This window comes from Tasmannia lanceolata, unplaced genomic scaffold, assembly GCF_043159265.1.
Source record: "Tasmannia lanceolata isolate RefF3 unplaced genomic scaffold, GAP_Taslan_0.1 ptg000008l, whole genome shotgun sequence".
In the NCBI taxonomy this organism is placed as follows: Eukaryota; Viridiplantae; Streptophyta; class Magnoliopsida; order Canellales; family Winteraceae; genus Tasmannia; species Tasmannia lanceolata.
The window spans coordinates 17625911-17632018 of NW_027518685.1; the positions used below are offsets into that span (position 1 = coordinate 17625911).

At 36.7% G+C, this 6108-nt stretch overlaps 1 protein-coding gene across 2 annotated transcripts in view; it reads right to left on the bottom strand.

Moving 5' to 3' along the window:
• Window positions 1–3161, bottom strand: part of LOC143884633 (cyclin-T1-3-like) — a 28323-nt gene extending 25162 nt beyond the window's left edge. Inside the window, exon 1 of one of the 2 annotated variants that reach the window (XM_077388298.1) lies at window positions 3048–3161. The gene's annotated coding sequence lies outside the window, so the exon portion shown is untranslated. Of the gene's footprint in view, window positions 1–2328; window positions 2452–3047 lie in introns of those variants that run through there. The other variant, XM_077388299.1, reaches the window with a different exon arrangement.
• Window positions 3162–6108: the final 2947 nt, after the last annotated feature.

The following is a 6108-nucleotide window of genomic DNA, read 5'->3' on the forward strand; positions in this document are numbered from 1 at the left end:
ATGAATTGTGGACACGGACACGAGTGTTGCATGTCGACACGGACATGGAGTGTCGGACACAGCAAATTCCCAAAATTTAGAAACGGGGACATGGCTAAAATAGAAATTACATATAATCATGATTTGTGGACTGTTGGGCGTAAAATTGACCCTACTTTCCCTATGATCAAAACATGTGGCAACTACGATCCGACGGTCAATTACTACTCCACATTTATAAAAGTAGAAGATTCCTCAAAGCCACGTCAGCAAAAGTTGTTACAGATTCAATCCCACGATCCCACAATCGCGACGGGGAGGACATATATGGAGTATACGACTGAAACGATTATAATAATAAAAGACCAATGGAAATGTGACACGTAGCTGATACACCGAACGAGAGATGTATGGTTTCTTTCACTATAAATAGGAGTGTGCACCTTCATTTTGGGGATCTGATCTCAGATGAACTTTTAGATCTGAGATTTAGGAAAACCCTCTTTTACTTGTTTCCTCAATAAATCTAAACTTTTCTTTGCTTTGAATCTTAAATGCATGTATTAAACTTTCATTGATCGCAATGAATTTGAGATCTAGCTATTCAGAGAGTCTCGGTTAGAATTTTCTTGAGTCATTCGATCAATAAATCGAAATTTAACCATTCGATCAATAAATCGAAATTTAACCACATCATGGACACAGATTCATGTGCCGAGTTTCGACATGCGTATTTGACATGGAAACCGCTAAAAATTTAGAAATAGTGGCACACTCATACACGTATAAGTTACTGGCACTTCTAGCAGTACACTTAAAAGTGTCAGACACGACACGACACGTGTGTCAGCAATAAATTCTATGTGTCGGCCAAATCATAGCTTTTAAGTGAAAACAACCTAATATGTATGCATTTTCAAGCAAGAAGGTAATTTCCTTAACCACAGTTAGGAAAGAAGTCTCAAGATCTATGTGATAAAGAATTGACATCATTATACTACTGTCTATGCTCAAATTTAAATCAAACAATGCTATAAAATCTAATCAATCAATTGGGTTTCTTCGTAATTGAAAATACCCATACAATGCACTCATCCATCCCAAATCTCAAGTGCTGGAGATGTTTGATAGAATTTGAATGAAAGGGTAGACCCATCTCCATTATCAGTAATACCTCATTAAAAGTATGAGTCTTCGAGCAACTCGGTTTATTCTTGCCCTTAGGGGAAAACCCAACCCCGTAGTTGGTTTTTCTTAAAAAAGCAAAAATTGTGGAGCAAAGTAGTCATCTAGCATTGTTTCCATACACGTCCTAAGGAGTCGCTCTACCCAATTTGGTCACTTTCAAGAATCATAAGAATTATTGCCAGACACATCCTAAAAAGTCTCTACAAGCCCTATTAACATCAAGTAAATACTGAAAATCATGGAAAGGGTCAGCAATCAAATGCCTACCATTTTACACCTCGGTATTGATTGGGAACACCATCTCTACCCAAACCTATGTATTAAGGTAGGGCCCACTATTTTACGCTGCATGCTTTGATGGGATGAGGCCCACCATTTTACACCCATGCATCGCATGGGCTCGAAATACTAGTGTGTGTTTGTGTGTGTGTGTGTTTAAAATATATATATATATATAAAGAGAGAGATGGAGAGAGAGAGAGAGAGAGAAGAGAGTCGTCCCCATATATCGAGTTATTTGATACAACATATGTTTCTCTATTAGAAGTCATGCTTAATGCGTCATGTGTGAGGTTTTGACTGGTAATAAAGAGGTGGAGTATCTTCTTTAGTAAGGCATTGATCATTATATTAGCCACAACAGCATATGAAACTAGCAGAGGACCATCAAACAAAGTAACAAACTACCATGTCATCATGTATCTAGAAAAATTGGGTCGCCGCCTTCTCTAAGTTCTTCCCACCTTATTTAAAAATACATTGTAAATAGGCATTGAAAACAGTAAATCACTTCTTTAACAACCCCCCAACCCCCCCCCCCCCCCCGGACCGCTCTCTAGAATACTAACAGATATAATAGGCTCTAAGAAAATAAAGTATCAGCTGATATTTGAAAATTTTGGTAAACAATATTCAAAATTCTTACAAAATTAATAAAGTTGTTTTTTTTTTTAATGATGGCCGAACGATTTATTACCAAAGAAGAAGACCAAGATGGTCAAAGTACAAAGATAAACAAAATAACAAGGGAGCTGCTAGGCACTCCAAAAATACAAAAATCAAGGAGGAAGAGCAACAAATAGAGCTAAAACATACCTAAAATTAATAAAGCTATAAAATTATAATTACAAATTAACTGCTATATTATAATTATAAACTCACGGTTCTATTGCAACAATCACTCCCCGAAATCCCTTCAGTTCCAACAACCATCGCGCAAAATGAGCCTCAAACCAAATAACAGTGTAAGTATCTAAAAATCAGAAAAACTCCAAAAAATCCTACAAGGTATTCAAAGCAGTTTAATTATGTAACTAACATCTTAGTTGGAAAGGGGAAAATAGAAAAATAAAAACCATGAATATTATTGCATGAAATCTCTCTTACTCCTTTATTTATTTATTTTTTAGAATGGTTCTCTCTTACTCCTCTTCAACTGGTAGCATAGATCTAAACCTATTTCGCACAATAGAAGCAACTTATTTGAGTTTTAATTAAAACAAAAAAAAAAGTAGAATTAAACCATCTAAAAAATCTTAAAAACACCCAAAATAGAATAGAAGATGTTAACCATCCCATATGAACTCATCTTCAAAAGAGTGCTCAAACCCTAATGAATGAATGAAAAAATGATAATTATACCCAAGAAAATGAACTGAAAGGGGGGAATCTTAACGAAGACTGTGTATATAAAATACTAATCATAAAAACAGCACATAGATCAAAGATCTTGCCTCTATTGATATGGTTTTTGACTAAAAAGTGCATTTCCTCAACGATTAAGGCCTATCAAATTTAATAAGAAACTATAAAGGATACTAGGGTTTTCATTTTAATCAATCATTAGAGAGATAGAGAAAAAGAAAGAGAAGATCACTCACCTGTGGTATTGATACGGTTTTTATCCCACCACAATCTTTCTTTTCCGATCAAAGCCGAGGGATTCTCTCTCTCTCTAACCAAACCCTCAATCTCTCTCTGTAGAACGTTTTTTCTAGGGCTGTTTTGATGATAGGGGGCGGAGGAAGGACAAGACTAGATAGATGCCTTGGATGCCTACGTGAAATACCGATCTTACCCTTAACTTAGGAAAACTTTCAGTTTCCACGATTTAGAGGGAAGAGAACGCACGGGTGTTAGAGTAGGAAGATAACGCGCAAAGGCAAAGGCAAAGGCCTAAAGCGACACGAGAAGAAACCGAAAGTTTTTAAGGGCTCTAAAACCCGATATTTTCTTACAACCTTGTGGAAACTCTCGTTGTACTGCTTTTAAAAGAAGGGGGTAAAGATGTATGGGTCCAAATATAAAATCAAGTGAAAAGAGGTGAGGGAAAGTGAGTGATGGAGAGGGGAGTGAGTGATGAACTGATGATGAGATAATTGAGCTGAGCGGAAATTAGAGTGCACAAACATGTGGGCCCCACCTATTTGGATGATCCAAATCGCTCATCTACTGGACCATATCAGACACCCTTTCTACATGTGGGCCGCACCTATTCAGATGATCAGAATCGTTCGGCATTTCCATAGGATGATCATGACCCTCCGATCTACAGAGGGAGTGCACATAATCGTGCCTCACTAGATCGGAGGTTATGATCATCCAATGGAAATGATTTTCGAGGCACAGCCTATCTACATTTTGGCCCAACAAATGAACGGTTTGGATCTACATTTTGGCCCAACAAATGAACGGTTTGGATCTACATTTTGGCCCAACAAATGAACGGTTTGGATCATCCTATGAAGTGGGCCGTACTGTTCTTTTACTTTATGGCAACACCATATAAAGGGACAAAAATATCTGATGCAAAATATATAGATATATTTTGCACAAGACCTATTTCAGGTTTAGAGAAGATGAGCACACAAGGACTTCTCAAAAATAAAATACAAAAATGAGATAGAGAGAGTACCTACTATTTGGACGATGAGGTTGAAGACAATGGCCAAGCGGGAGGTCGAAGATGGAGTTTTGCCCTTGTTTTTTCTCCACACAACAGCGTGCTTGAGTCGGGGAAAGTAAGAGGGAAACTAGGGTTTCCGATATAATCTATCGGAAAAGTCGAGGGAGAAAAGTCACAGAAATATCTTTTCCATGTAATATTTTCTATTTTCCACGTAAGGTAAAAAAGTTTCCCAGGAAAATAAAAGAACACGAAAATGAGAGTTTCCGCGGAAAAAAACTGTGGTTTACCGCGGAAACCCAGGGGGAAAGCAAATAAGAGAACACAGCATAAATGAGGGACCAAATGAAAAGCAAACTCATTTTAGAGTTTTAACTTTTATACGACCCTCAATGAGAGAAATGATTTAAGCCATTCATTTGGGTGAAAAGTGTGAAACCCTCAATGGTTATGATTAATGGTTTTGGATCATCAAAGAACCCCAATTCAAAATCCAAATCGGCCCTAGGATCTTCTACAAAGTTGCCGTTTGAATCTGAGGAAAAAATTATAGAAAAAAATACAAGGAAATAAATAATTACATGAAAAATAAAAACTTCGGAACTTAAATAGGAATCCAGTTATCTAACTGGGAAACTTTTTATTTTGAAAAAAAAATCCATGAAAATGAATTAGCCAAATGCAGGAAAGTCATAAAAATTATGGAAAATAATTCCATTAAGAAAATATAGAGTTTAATAGGAATGTGTTTTCTTAGAAAATAAGGAAATTTTTAATTTTGAAAAAAAAATCCATGAAAATGAACTAGCCAAATGAGGAAGACTCATTTTCCAATATATATTCCCACCCATCAACCAAAACTTTCTAATTGCCAACTTAGCGTTTGTCTTTAAAATTAACCAAAATGCCCCTTCACATCTAAGAAATTAGATATTATTTTTCATTGTCTAATATTATAGATTATTTTTCGTGAAATGTTATCCGCACTACAGTATTTTGATGAGGGCACTCCTCACTTTATTAGAATTACGGTGCGGCCCACACACCCCATAAAATAGGATGATCCAAACCGTCCATTAGATGAGCCACAACCTAAATAGAATGTGCCCCAAAAATCATTTCCATAGGTTGATCCTAACCCTCCGATCTACAGAGGGTTAAGATCAACACTATAACATTCAGATAGGAGGGTTACGATTAACCTGTGGAAATGATTTTTGGGGCATAACCTATTTAGGCTGTGGCCCATCTAATGGACTGTTTGGGTCATCCTATAGTGTTGTCCATACCGTACTTCTAATAAAGTGAGGAGTGCCCTCATCAAAATACAGTAGTGCTGATAGCACTTCCCTATTAGAAAACTAAAAACCCATATGGTATTCGGAGTTTTTATATGATGCCCGACCGTGAAGTAACGTCAAAGCGGTGCCACCCTTGATATTTGATCCAACAGCAGACCACCTTTTAAGAGGCTGCTGTTGGATCAAATATCAAGGGTGATACCTATGGCACACCACCTTGACGTGACATCACGATTGGGCAATTATCTGGTATTCCAATTTGGCTCTCTCTTAAATTAATTCTAATAAAAATGAAGGAGGAATTTTTCAAAAGCATAAGTAGACTTTTGTTCCCTATGTTAGCATGATCTAGACCCTTCAACAGGAAGCCTCCTACTTGTGAGCGTCAAATACGTGGACCCTACTTCTTCTACTCAGTTTTTAGGAGTATTTCAAGAAATGTAATACCCTTTAAAAATTATTTAAAAAATAATAAATGAATCCGGATAACCGAATTCGGATATCCGAAATCGAATTTGAATTCAAATCCGGATACAGATGCGGATATTCGAAATAAACTGATATACTTCTCGGATTCAGATGTTAAACAGATCAGATATACCATTTACCAGATTCGCATCAGCTAAGATCCGGATATCTCCTAAACGGATTCGGATAATATCCGCTTGAAAAGGATTCGGATAATTTTCGCTTTAAACGGATTCGGATGCAGACGGTAATCGAATTTTCGAATAT